Genomic DNA, 14,545 nt, shown 5'->3' with positions numbered 1-14,545 from the left:
TGGATTTGACAGCCTTTCAAATAGAGAACAGCCCTTTGTAACATAGGGCACATGGCCACTCAACGCTAGCCACACTCTATCACAAGTGTTTAATTCAAGTTAAGGTTTTTAAAAGCTGCTCTTGGGTCTTCAAGTTAATGCTGATCTTCTAAGCTGTACCTGGACCATAACATCCATTTTCCAGGAACTGCTGGCATGATGACAGACTTAGGGCATAAATATTATAAGGTGATCAGTGGCTTCTAACCCTGATGGATAGGTTCTACCTCCACTGTCAGAGGCAGCAGGCTTCTGGATACAAGTTGCTGCACACAGCAGGAAGAGAGAGCGCCCTTGTGCTCAGGTCCTGCTTGCAGTTTTCTCACAGGCACCTGAGAACATGATGCTGGACTTGGTGGGCCATTGGCCTGATCCATCAAACTACTCCATTGTTGTTGTTGTTGCCCACCTTACCTCCAAGGAGCTAAAGATGGTTCTCCCTCTCTCCATTTTATCCTCACACCAACCTGTGAGATAGGTTAGGCTGGGAGACAGTGATTGGCCCAAGGTCAAGTCAAGTCAAGTCAAGTAACCTTTATTGGCATCACATTAGAACATTCAGAATACATTCAGAATAGATAGGCCAGTGCGATCTCATCGCCACCCCAACAGCACAGTCACTCGCCAAAGGGCAGAAGAGGTGAGAAACCCGCCTCATCTCTGTGGGTTTCCAGCAAGGGCAGGATCCTGTAACATACTTTGGCGACAAAAAAATCAAATAGAAGAATTTAGCTACTGTCTTGGTGAGCTCCTGGTCTCTCCCCTGTAATAAGAAGCACATAACCTCTGTCTCTGGTTTCCATGTTGGAATACATAGATGGTCTAGAAAATTTTGCCGAAGATCATCATACATTTTACTTTTAAGGCTGGTGCAAGGTCACCCAGTGGACTTCATAGTTGAGTGGAGATTTAAACCCTGGTCTCCCAGGTCCCACTCCAGCACTCTGAGCCCTACACCATGCTTACCTCATTTCCATGACACATTTGAATGCCACCCTCCCTTTGAGTTGCTCAGAGACAAAAACAACTGGCAGGTGAGCAAGATCCAATTGATTGATCAGCAGGCATGACAGGCCAAGATCAGTCAGCCACTGAGCAAGCCAGTGACAGCAGAGGGTACTGTAGAGGTCTCCTAGTGACCTTCCAGTGACCCTCTGTCTCTGTTTTATCCCCGATCTCTCAATGGATAAGGATGCAACTTTTCATTTCAAAGGAGCCTTTTTTGAACTGTTGTTTCAAATGCTTTGATTCCTTTATTTTTTAGGGATCAGTGCAGTGCCCAGCATGGTGGCATCTATCACATCTGGACATAAGACCTATCTTGTTGAGAAATTCATGTCAGGGTGGTGAAAAGAGGTCTGGAATTGGGCAGCAACGGCTCAAAACCAGCAGTACATTCTGTCTCTGGGGTACCCAACACGGTGTCTTTCAGATGTTGGTCACTCCAACTCCCATCAGCCTCAGCTGGCGTAACCAATAGTTAGGAGTGAGAGTTGTGGTCCACAACTTCAAGTGGGCACCACACCATTGTTTACCCCCCATTCTATGCCATGTCTTTGAATCATGGGTGAGGACCCTGGGCTGGAACCCAGATGGTTTTTCTCCTCTGGCCGGTGGGAAATGGGGATTTTGTTTTCACCAAAGCAAATTTCTTCTTCAAAAGAGGGGAAATTGGGGGAAGACGGTGATAGGTCAGTGGTAACGAAACTGCTTTGCTTGCAGAGCAAAGTCCCAGATTTTGTCCCCATCACCTCCTGGTAGGATTGGGAGAGTCTCCTATCTGATACCCTCAAGATCTGTTGACAGTCACTGTAGACAGTACTGAGCTAGTTGGGCCAATGGTCTGATTCGGTAAAAGGCAGCTTCCTATGTTCCTATGATTTTCCTTGGGTCCACAGCTAGATAGGAAGTGGTTAACACACACACACCCCAACCAATCTGCCTGCCTGCCTACGGTGACCCTGAAAATTAGTGCACCCACACAGCTAGTTGCATTATTATTATTATTATTATTATTATTATTATTATTATTATTATATTATTATTTTACAAATCTGCACATTAAACAAAAAGAAACATTCAGGGTCTACTTTGGCTCTCAAACAGCTTGTAACCAAATGGTGCACGGCCCACTTACGAGATTCCTTCAAGGCTCCTCTGTGTGTGTGTCATTGCTGAATTATCATTTCCTTTGTCTGAAATGGAATAACAAGAGCAGGATATACCACCCATATTTCCTTTTGGAAAGAAAAGGGAGGGAAAGGAAAGCGGGTAGAACAACCAACCCCCCCCCCCCACTTTTGCATCCCCAGACCTGTAGAAGTTACTGAGCTGAATTACAGAGATGAAGGTTGGATGATTAACCATCTTCCTGCATTTCAGCATCCCGGCCATTACTCACTCCAAACCTGAGGCTTCTCAGTTACATAGCCCCGCACAGGCTGGCCATTTTTTCCATTGACTGAAAACACATTCTGACTGAAAACAAACTTTCGATCCCTAAGGCTTGGCATGCCTCAGGTCCCTCACCATATTTAATCAACGGGAAGGAGCTCTGGGCCTTTGCTCTGTGCCAGATGTAATAACTCTCCCCTTTTCTTTTCTGAGGACTACTTTTATAATTTTGCTATTTTTCAACGTCAGGCCCATCTTTTGAAGAATTTTTATTGGATTTCCCGCTAGACATCACCAAGAATTTTATTTCTTTGGCAAAAAAAAAAAAAAGTATCAAGCAGAACGGGGGGAAGAGAAACTCAAATCATAATCTTGCAAAACAGATTATTATTAGTTGGGAGTTCTTTGTTTACACAAATATGTTCACAAAGAACCAGGCTGTGGCTTCTCGGGTCTTCAGCTGTCTACAAAAATGCCTTGCTGGGTGGTTTATGAAAGCCAAGTGGCACAATGTGAAGAAGCAATGCATGATTTCTTTCTTCATACAGACAACCATTGCAAGACAATAACTCCATGGTACAGCAGATGCTCTGTGTTCAGACAACCCCTGGTTCAATCTCCGGCAATTTCCAGTTATGGCTGGGTTTGACTCTTTTCTGAAATCCTGGGGAGCAACCACCAATCAGTGTAGACAATACTAAAGTCCCATCTGCACTATACACTTAAAGTGGTCTTCCACAACTTTGTCATAGCTTTCCCCCAAGACTCCTGGGAACTGTAGTTTGTTAAGTTCTTAGGGGACCCCATTCACCTCACACAACTACAATTCTCAGAGTAGGTTAACAATTAACCCTTGTTTCCCAGGATGCCTTTTGAATCTCTATAGGCAGGGTGTTCCACAAGACATAGCCAATGACATTAGAGGCAACCTCCAAGAGCCTGGATCTTAAAACTCATCTATCCAATCCTCTGCCTGGGACAGAACTGTCCTTCAGCGGTCTTTGCCAACCTGGTGCCCTCCAGATGTTCTTGGATTACAACTTTGGGGGGAAGGCCATGGCTCAGAGGAAGAGCATGCAGATCTTAGATTCAATCCCTGGAGCTTCCAGGTAGGGCTGGGAGAGAGACCTTTTCTGAAACCCTTTCTGAAACCCTGGAGAAACATTGCCATGGACTGCCAGTCATTGTAGAAATACTGAACAATTAGAGATTTGTGGTTCTAACCTTGGAGGACCTTGACCAAAAATAGCCAGAAATAGCCCTCAAGGGGTTTCATAATGTGCCGAATAAACTTCCTTTTGGAGTGGCTCAGTAAAGGGGAGTGATACTGCTCAGGGTCTGATTGATTCCTTATTCGGAGGCAAGAAGGAACCGTTCTCTTATGCTACTCTGTGCATGAGTCTGAGAGCTAGCCCAATGAAAAACATTAGACAAAGCAGGTGTATCCCTTAAGAGTCAGAACAGGCAACCTGTGATCCTCAGGGTGATGTTCTTTAACTCCCATCAGGATCAGCCACTGTGGCCAATGTGCAGGGATGGTGAGAATTGTAATCCAACCTCTGGAGGACCATAGGTCCCCCACCCTTGCTTTAGAGCCTTGTTCAGATGAAGAAGGGGGTCTTTGTGTGCAAAATGGCCCTTGTGACTGTCAAGCACTGTGTATAGGGCAGGCATGGTATTGTTGCACACCACCCAAATCTCAGAGCAGTGTAAGATTCCAAGGGTTCCAGGCACTTCCCCAGGGGTTGGTTTCCTCAGAATGAGGAATAGCAGAGACTGTGGTGTCTAGGATATGTGGTTTATTGACACATATACATAACCTGAGCCTACGATGGAGGGGCTCACAGTGTTAACACGCCAATAAGGTCCTGCTTCTGCCATAGCCACAGTCTTGGGTTCCAGCAGAAATCAGGCATGGCTCTGTCTCTCAGCTGCCCAGCTTGAAGTGTGTTTCTAGCTTTTAGCTAGAAGGCCTTTGTCCTTCTAACTAACAGCCAGGTGAGGGAGGGGGCTCACACATTTGTTTTCTGGTGCAGAATCACTTGCATTTTTAGGGGACCATTATGGCCCCTGCCTGGCTAATTCAACAATTGAATCCTTGCTAGAGCCAAGAATTAGAAGGGACTCGGACATGCAGCCCACCTCCTGCCCAAACAATATAAACACTCAGAGTTTACCCTGCCTTTGTGCAATCAACAAAACATTACTTGCTGCTTCTGTTGCATTCACAGAACTTTTTCCACTCACTTAGTGACTTCCTTGGATACATCCCATTCTACATGGTCTTCACTTGATATAGCCATCAAAAGGACTCACGCAAGAGACATGGACGTTGTCTTGCACTTGCCACCGGCCAGTTCATATGGCAAGGATAGGCAATCTGCTTTAATTCTCCCACCATCCCTGACCACTGGACATGCTGACCAGCTGGAGTCTGACAACATCCACGGGGTGACAGGTTACCCACCCCTGCCCTGTTTAATCAGCTCCCAGAGACCTACTAAGCATCAGAGATCTCTCTATTGATAAACCCAAGAGCAGGTAAGAATCACTTTTAGAAACCAGCAGAAATGCTGCTTCTAGGTGTCAGTGTCTGGCCTATGCAGAAAAAACTTTGCTTCTAAAACTTGATTCTCCACTGGTTACAGTCTGTGCCATTTCTCATAGATGGGTTAGTATAACATGCTACATTTGCCAAGCTAAACACAGTATTTTCTTTCAATAACCGTTTTTCTTTTGCATTTTAATACACTTGTTGCAATTTTCTCCACAGACACACCAGTTGTCTGACCTGGTATAAGGCAGTTTCCTATCTCCCCGCAATTTCTGTATGCCTTCTGAGGATTTGATTGATTGGGACTGATGCCTTTCTAGTCACTGTCAGGCCAGGCTGGAAGAGTCAGATCTACAGTTGAGAAACATTCTATGCCTGCGGTGATCTACCATAGGGAATTTCCTTGGTGCTTTATAAGTCAATCACAATCCCCTCTCCTCCACCACTGCCTCTCCCTCTCCCCCCGCCAAAAAAAAAAGTGACTGTGCTGCAGATCTGGCACATGAATCATGGGAACTTAAACAAAATATGAGCCAGACATACTCTAAGCATGGTAAGCACTATGTGCCAAATCAAACCATAGCCTTTTGTGCACATGCCATGCAGCTAAACCAGGAAAGGTTTTTGCAACTCGAATGCAGGCTATGAGCTCATGACCCCAAATCAAACGCCTCTTGAAGTGCACTATGTCCATTACTAAGATCCAAATCTTTGCAGCCTGCATGTATTAGGAGTGTTCCCACTCCCACACGTTCCCATCGGAGCTTAAAGAATGCAGCCTTCTGCCCGAGGAGCAAAGCCTCTCCTTTGTTCTCAGAGCAGGTTCTGCTGTCTCAAGGTTTTCCTGGGGCTCTTAAGAGTTGCCTTATTCTCTCTCCCTCCCCCACTTTCTCTAGTGTTTGAGGTTAAGAAGTATGCTACAGTATTCAATAAATCGCTTGGCAAGGCGTATGACAAAACAAGAAAATGTAATTCAGATTAAAGTCACCCTCTGGCTAAAGTGATAGTTTATTAAGTAAACTGCAGCACTGCCAATCAAGTCTGCTGGCAAGCAATCCTTTGACATTAATCTTTTTTGATGTGATTTAAGGTACACCTGGGCCTTTGTAGAGTATCTCCCATAATTTCTTTCCCATCTCTCTGGATCAAGCTGCCGTGCTTGGCGTGGTTGACAAATTCCCGGAGTAATCCCTCAAAAGATTGGGGAAATGCTCCAAACGCTCCATTAAATTTATTTTCCGTGCTTTAAGAGACCCAAAACTATGTCCAATAAATAAGTGTTCCCTGTGATTTACTGAAATGCTGGTCTGATTTAAAGTTATGGGATTGGGGGGAATGTCGCCCTTGGGAGTTTGAAGACTGGCTTTGCAAGTGAGTCCAGATGTGTTCTTTCTGCATTGGTGAGGAGAGAGGGAGGAGGGAGCAGGGAAGAGAGAGAGAGAGAGAGAGCGAGAGAGAGAGAGAAAAGATTAGCCTAAATGCTAAAGGTTTCCGAGTGACAATGGCGGAACCTTGTTTCCAAGCTTTAACATAAAAGGTCCCCAGTTGTGTTTTCTTTCTTGCAAAATTTATTGTGGTTGTAGTTACTGGGGGAATCATCAAAAGCCTCATTCTGGCCCTTGCTTTTGCACTGCTCCTTTGATAAATATGATACTTAGAAATATGCCTCCCACAAGACAGAAAAGCCATAGAGTTAAAATGAAGTAATCTGTCAGTAAACTCACAGGAATCAAAGCCAGAATGAAACCTGTAAAAGGGAGAGAGGGAGGAGGGGAGAAGCCTCAGCTCCAAAGCATTTTAGGAGAAGACAGAGATTAAGGACCGTCCTTTCCACACTATTTTTATCTGCAAAGTTAAAAGTGAAGATTTATTTGTTAAAGAGGGCCTCGGTGTTGGCTCTTGAACAGATGGACTCTGTTCTTTCTTGCCTTTCTGAAGTCCCAGGGCTTCAACACACATACACAGAGACATAAAATTAAGATGCTGTTTTCTTTTTTGTCCTTGATGGGTGCCTTCTCCTGGAATTCTCTGCCTTTCTCCTACCTTGCTAGTCTTTAGAAACGTTTGCAAAAAAAAAAAGGTCAGATTTATTTTTTACAACCCTTGTACAGATGTTGGCCTCCAGTGTTGCAATGCTACGGTAATTTTTGAAATTGAGGGTGCTAAGGCTCCCTCTACTCTGGAAGTGCTTGCCCCAGATGTTTGTGCCTTGGCTACAGAATCACAGTGTTGGAGGGGACTTAGAAGGTCATCTAATTCTACTTCTTGCCAGTGCAGGGTTCCCCCCCACACACACACACACACACACATACCATCCCTGATATATCCACACCATATTTTCAAAGGGCTAGTATACCACTTTCACTGCTTCCCCCAATTAATCCTGGGAATGGTAGTTTGTTAAGGGTGCTGACCTCGCCAAGCAAAATTCCCAGCATTCTTAGTGAACTACAGCTGTCAGGATTCCCTATGGTTTTTAAAGTGGCATAAGAGTGCATTAAATGTATGGTGCAGGTGTGGCTTGAGTTACTATACTTGTGATGAGATGATTTTTAAAAGGCATTCCGAAATCCAAAGTATGGTTTAAAAAAAATAATTCCGCCATTCTATTTCAGAGAAAATACTGAAGCATCTAACCAAATAAAAATAAATCCCACAACCGTATATCACCAATATCTGACTGCCTATCTCCTGACTTTCATCAAAAGGGCTCAAGGCTTCCCAAAGGCATCTGACTGGCCTCTGGGAGAACAGGATCCTGGATTAGATGGGCCATTGGCTGGATCCATTGGGGTTATTCTTATGCTCTTAAGGTGACATGCATGGCTCATTCCCCCCCCACACTTTATCCTCACAACACGACCCTGTTGTGAAGTCAGTCTAGACCAGGAGTCGGCAACGTGAGGCCCATGGGCCGGATGCAGCCCACGAAGACCGTTTTACCAGCCCACGAGCCACCCTAGAACTGAGCCACCTGCTTGATGAGTCCCCTGCGCACTGTGCTAAACCGGCGCAGTGCAGGGACTTGCCGAGTGGCGCTGGAAATCGCATCTGTGCATGTCCGGACGCCGAAAATCGCTTCTGCGCAGGTGCAATTTTCAGCGTCTGGGCATGCACAGAAGTGATTTCCGGTGGCACAGACATGCGCAGACATCATATTTGGCGCCGCACTGCACCGGTCCAGCCCACGGACAATCTCCGTGGGAGTGTTCCAGCCCATGGCCGGTAAACCTTGGCAACCCCTGGGTTAGACTAAGAGATATCTAATGAGCTTCATGCAGAAGTGCCAAGTATAGGGGCAGAAGGGGCTTTGGGCCTCGTAATATTTGTGGGAAAGGGGGTTGAGCCCCTCACCAATACTGAGGGGGCCCATTCCCTGATGCCACCAGGTGAGCAGTCGCGCAGTGGCCGGGGGCAGGAAGCATGGAGGGTGAAGATCACCCTCCGCGTTCCCCATCCCCCAGCGCCGCCATGCGAGAGCAGGACACATCACGTGACGCTGGGCCCCCTCAATGTGGGGGACAAGTCTGCACCCCTGGCTTCATGGCTGAATGAAGTGTTTAACCTGAGTTTCCCCGTTCCTAGTCAGACACTTCAACCACTACAGAACACTATATATAAACAGTATGGCAATGTTTAAACACATAGACCTATCAATAATCAAACATGTAAGCTACATACCAGCATCAGCAGACTGTAGTTAAAATGCAGCAGGAGGCCCTCTCAATAAAATCATGCTGAAAAGATTGTCCGCTAGCAAATGAGCAGATAGAGAATTGCACAGTTCTTGGATGGGTATGACCAGAGAAGGACTCCCCTCTTCCTCATGACTCCCTGCCACACTTCTGATAGTACAGGGAAAGGAAGCAGCAGGAGTTAAAAGGCAATGGAAATAGGGGTGTCCTTGTTTGCTTACAGCATCTCTCATTTCACATCAAGGGTGGCCACCGGACCCTGATGACACCTTGTCCACCACATGCTGCCTTAGTGCTGATATACATACATTCCTACACATGTGCACCAGCCTTTAGCCAAACTGCACATGGCTCTGAGTGGTTTAACAGCAGGGAGAGAGATAGGAAGAACAGCAGCTCTGATACATAGGATGTGGAACCCTTTTTCAGCCCAAGGGGTTCATTCCCTTTGGAGAATCTTTCTGGGGACCACTTGTCCTGATGGGTGAGGCCACAAATGTAACATTTACTTTTGTGCAGTAGGCTGGTTTCTGCATACACTCATACCTGAATGCAGGTTTCTAGGACACATTCCATCCAAGCATATATATTTGGGGTGCATACCAAGGCCAGACCTGGGGAAAGTTCTGAAGGACCAGAAAACAAAAGAAAAATGTCCCTGTTAAGTCAGAACAGTTTCCCCAAGGAATTGTGCCTGCTGCAACAGGATGGATAACCCTAATCTAACTCTGACTCCTAAGAACCTTTCAACACAGAAGAAGAAAAAGAAGAGTTTGGATTTGATATCCCGCTTTATCACTACCCGAAGGAGTCTCAAAGCAGCTAACATTCTCCTTTCCCTTCCTCCCCCAGGAACAAACACTCTGTGAGGTGAGTGGGGCTGAGAGACTTCAGAGAAGTGTGACTGGCCCAAGGTCACGCAGCAGCTGCATGTGGAGGAGCGGGGAATCGAACCCGGTTCACCAGATTACGAGTCCACAGCTCTTAACCACTACACCACACTGGCTCACAGGGTTAGCCCAAGATGTTTTCCTACCTGAAATGTAGGAGAAGTCCAATTACACAGACAGAATCTGACCGGATGGTAGTTGAAACTTTGTTCAACACAGGTGATGGGACCACTTCCTCCAGAGGAAGCTAGCTTTGGAGATTCAAGAGGCATGGTAGTGGAACTGCTGCAGCCCCCTGGAATCAGCCGCCTGAGGCAACTGCCTCATTCTGCCTAATGGTAGAGCCAGCCCCATTTCAACATCAGTCCCAGCAATTGTGCCAGGCCAGGAATAGTGACTATGACTGAGTTCCTGGACAAAGAACATGAAGATGGTTGAAGCTGTACAACCTTGCTAGGACTGTACCACTTCAGAATGCATGCAGCATGTTTGCTTTTTGCTGAGAGGAAAAAGCCTGGTGTCCCTTACCTGCATTCTGAAATAGATGGATTGAACTGTACCACCTGGGTTATTCTCCTTTTTTTGTCCTGAGCCTTCTGATGCTGAGCCGCTTTCCTTGTGTGTACACCATTGGCTGCTTCCTACATTGTCTCAACAGGTTTGGATGGAGTTAAAAGAGAACTGTCTCTTGCAGCACCTGTATTTGCGCTCTTCAATCTTCAGTTTACTGTAATAAAATCATTTAATACAGTCATAATTTTGTTGGCAAGGCCTATGTTTATGGTGAGTGATATGGAATGAGGCTAACTGACAGCTGCCTGATTAAAACCATAAATCAAAAAGTGAGGTTGCTTTTAACAGGAAGCAACATGAAAATCCAGCTTGAAGCTGAGACTTCAGTGTTTGTGGTGTGGCTGTAGTTAAGACGGCTGCTGGGTGCACCTCTCCTCAGAACTTCAGCCAAGCTCTTCAGAGCTGCCTCGCTAGAAAATGGGCTTGAATATTGCTAAGACAAAAAAACAAAAAAAGCAAACCTGCCAACAAGCCAACAAGCTTTCTCTTGAAACATCGGTGCTTAGAAGAGTTGAGTAATAAACACAATGAGAACACCCTGTGGGAATGGCATCTTAAAGACAAACTGAGAGAATAGGATGCTAGGATCTCTCCCTTGTTAATATTGGACAAGGCTCTTTTGATCTTAGTGTCTCAATTTCCATTCAATAACCATTTCATCCTGTACTCTGCACATAGCTGTCAAGTGTCCCTTATTTGAAGGGACAGTCCCTTATTCCAGTGCCATGTCCTGCTGCTGTCCCTTGTTAATGGATGTCCCTTAAATGATGTCCCTTAAATTTCAAAGGAAGCAGCTCCTCTCCCTCCCTCCCTCCCTGCCGGCCAGGGAGGAGGGAGGCTCCAACTGTGTCGCTTGGCTGTGTTGCTCACCCAATAAGAAGTCTAAGAATGACTGGGGGGGTGGAGCTTGCATGCCTTGTGTGTGGCTAGTTAATGCAAGCTGAGGGGTTTTTTGAATGCTGGACGCCATTTTGTTGCACGTGCTGCTGCAAACTTTGCAGCGCAAAGCCAGGCTGGGGAGCCATCTTAAGTTGAGGCTGCATAGGCCTCGTGGTGCATGTGATTCAGATTCTATTCAGTTGAACCTCTGGTTACAAAGCTGGATGAACAGTGTTCTCGAAGCTACCAGCATGAGTTTGACCAGACTGCAGGAGGACAGGAAGACTGGAGTGCCTGGAACAGGTGAGGCTGCAGGTCCCTTATTTTGGCTGCTGGTCCCTTATTTTCAAATCTGTAAGTTGACAGCTATGACTCTGCATTCCATAAATGAAGCAAAGTTTACAACAGCCTTAGCCTGGTGTGTTTCTTCTGAAGGAGAAGGATGGTGGACAAATTCAGTCCAGTTCACATTTGAAGGTGAACCTTCCTAATTTGCACTTTCTGAAACATTACATGACCTGAAACATAGCTGACCAGAACTTTAAAAATAAAATGCATGCTGATGTGGAAACATAGAGAACCGAACTTAAGATTGCAAAAATGAGAACGTGGAATTGAAGGATTCCTCTGTCCCTACAGCAGAGACATGTAGATTTATTTATTTGCAGATGTTTGGACTGAAGACCAATAATTGGGTCTCAGAGTCCAGAACAGGCAGTGCTAGTGCCAAAACAGAGGCACTTTTATTAGTAGAAGACCTAGAATCCAACAAGGCCACAATCAATTTCATTCTCTTAAACTTCTTGTCTAGGTAGATGAGATGTGTCTGGATTTGCAGCAGATTTTTTTTTTGGGGGGGGGGGAGGCTACAGCCTCTGTGGAAGGGTGCAAATTGGACTGGGATAGGGTGTGTCATTTCCACACTTCGAATTCCCTGAATGTCAGGTGGCCAAACAAGTCCATAAGTGATAATGGACAGGTGCATTTGTGTTAAGAGCATAAAATCAACATGGGTAAGTGGTAAATACCAGTAATCCATGCAAGTCAGCCCTATATAGAAAACACAGGTTTCATTTACAAAACTGGCTTGCAAACTTCTGTTCCTAGATAAGCTGGCCTGGAAACCACTTTACACAGAACTGGCGGCATAAATAGCACTTAAAGTGGGTGTAAATTTCAATTATACCCACTTGGAAGCGCACTTACACTGAGCATTTGCAATATATTACCAGATTAGATGAAATATTAATTAAAATTAATCAACCACAGACACTGAGATGATCCTTTGGGAAGAAGAAACTATAAATACGCAGCTTTTAAAAGAGAGAAGGGCACTTCCTTTGCTTGTATCTGGCTGCTTAAATATTAAAATGTTTGTTGAAGAGGGGGAAGACAAGGTGGGGGGGCACGAGTGTCTCAGATCTTCAGCTTTGTCTGCAACGCAATTGCTAAATCATAACTTCATTGATCTTGGTGAAAAATTGGCAAGAAGAAGCGGGGAGTTCTCTGGGGATTTCTTAAAGCATACTGAAATTCCAAAATCTAAGTGTTTGTAATGTGAGTAAACCGTTGCTCTTTAGTTAGCTGGTAAGTCTCCTGAGCTCTTGGGATCCAGGTTTATGAGCCAGAAAGAAAGACTTCCCCTGTCCCTTATTAGGGATAAATGAATCTATCAATTCCAGTTTCACTCCATTCTTCCCAAACTCAGAATTCAATTTACCACATTTCCACATCAGTTTGTGATTTTTTAAAATAATAAAGAAGTCCTCGTGAAATTTTGTTGACATTTTTGTGTGCATTTTACCTAATACAATAGACACATTTTTCAATTCAGTTTTGCCTAATACATGTTTTTTGAATAATTTTTCATAATATAATACTTTTTTAATATAAAAAGTAAGTTTTTGAAACATTAAGTCAGAGACTGTTAGACCATCTGCACTATACATCTCAAGCAATATTATAACACTGAGAAGAGTTCCCTGAGAAGAGGGATTGATGGTTCTCCTGGGAGGAGAATAGGGGTCTCCTATCAATTCTGAGCACCCTTAACAAACTACACTTCCCATGATTCTTCGGGGGAAGCCATGCCTGCTTAAGGTGGCATGATGCTTCTTGAACTGTATACTGCAGATGAGACCTGAAGGACATTTGTATGAAGAAAATTGTGAATTGTTTAACCCCTTCCCACAGCTGGTGATTCTTCCTTGCTCCACCATAATTGTTAAAGTGTCATCTCCCTAAGTGGGCTCCAAAACCAGTTTCAGAACCTGTGTAAGAGTATTCTGGACTGGAAATCGAGGTGTGATTTCCTGAAGCTCACTGGATGACCTTGGTTTTGCAGCTATTTCTCAGTTTCCATCCCTGGCATCTCCCATTACAGGAACCCTGATAGCAAGCAATGAGAAGTGACCCTGAAGAGACACTGCCAGCTAAAATAGACAAAATGATTCCAGTCTCACCTAGAATTGGAGCACTTTCCTATCTTCCCTTCCATGTAGGCCTCACCAGGCAGATGGTATCAACAACTCAGAACCCATGGTGGTGGCACTGTTGGCATCACTGGCAGAGCAGCAGTGTAAAAAAGGCATCTCTCCAGCCTACCGTTGCCTCATCAGAACGGCTGTGGCCATCAGAGAAAAGCTCCAGAGCTTGGTGACGTAAGACAAATGGCTCGCATCAGATGTAGGCATTGTTGGGCACCTGTAGGGACCCACACCACAGCAGGGAGGCTAGGGCCAACCATAGGAGTCCCCTAATACTCACTTCAGAGCCTGTTGATGAGTTCCATCTAAGCAACTGAGCAGTGACAAAAGTGAGGAGATGAAACTTCTTCCACTTGTGTGGTTTCTGTGGACTGCATCCAAACAGAGAGGGTAATTGAATGGACAATGTTGACAACAGTGAGGAAGAATTGGAACCACACGGGGTCCCACTGAGGGCATCTTGCCAAGGGCACCCCAGAACCTGAATGCACTAACAATGCATTCAGTCCCCAAGAGGGCAAGCACAGCCAGGAAAAACACACTATACTTTGAGCTAAATCTTGGAAATACTTGGGGAACGAAACCTTCTAAAGGGGTTGTGGGAACCATGACGTAAAGCATCCTCCTCCTTCCAGATGCCTTCCACATGTTGCTGGACTCCAACACCCATCACCTCCAACCAGCATGGCCAATGGTCAAGGATGATGGAAATTGTAGTCCAGCATTATCTGGAGGGCACCAAATTTAGGAAGACGGATGAGGAGGGGAAGACATCCTCTCTCCAAACCCTCCGGTTGCTTTGACGACTTCTTCCATGCCCATTTGCTGGAGGCGGTTTGCAGATAAGACCTTGACTATCAGTTGAACTTCTGTGCAGGTCATGAAGGGAAAGCAAAACCAAAATTAAAACAGGGTGTGAGACTGAAAAATACCAACAGCCCCCATCTTTCTTGGTACATTAGAGGGCATTGTTGTCTAGACACAAAGCAGGGGGAGGTGGACTGAGGTGTAATATAAGTCAGTAGCTGCTTTCCA

At 45.3% G+C, this 14,545-nt stretch overlaps 1 long non-coding RNA gene across 1 annotated transcript in view; it reads right to left on the bottom strand.

Moving 5' to 3' along the window:
• Positions 1-393: 393 nt before the first annotated feature.
• Positions 394-14,545, bottom strand: part of LOC307203995 — a 38,897-nt gene continuing 24,745 nt past the window's right edge. Inside the window, exons 2-4 of the long non-coding RNA XR_013833431.1 lie at positions 9,719-10,299; positions 2,177-2,234; positions 394-802 (exon numbers count right to left, since the gene is read on the bottom strand). This is a non-coding gene — a long non-coding RNA (uncharacterized lncRNA). The remainder of the gene's footprint in view (positions 803-2,176; positions 2,235-9,718; positions 10,300-14,545) is intronic.

The sequence above is a fragment of the Podarcis cretensis genome, assembly GCF_951804945.1.
Source record: "Podarcis cretensis genome assembly, chromosome: 15".
NCBI lineage: Eukaryota > Metazoa > Chordata > Lepidosauria > Squamata > Lacertidae > Podarcis > Podarcis cretensis.
Note: the sequence above shows the minus strand (reverse complement) of the source record. Positions and strands in the feature narration are given on the sequence as shown.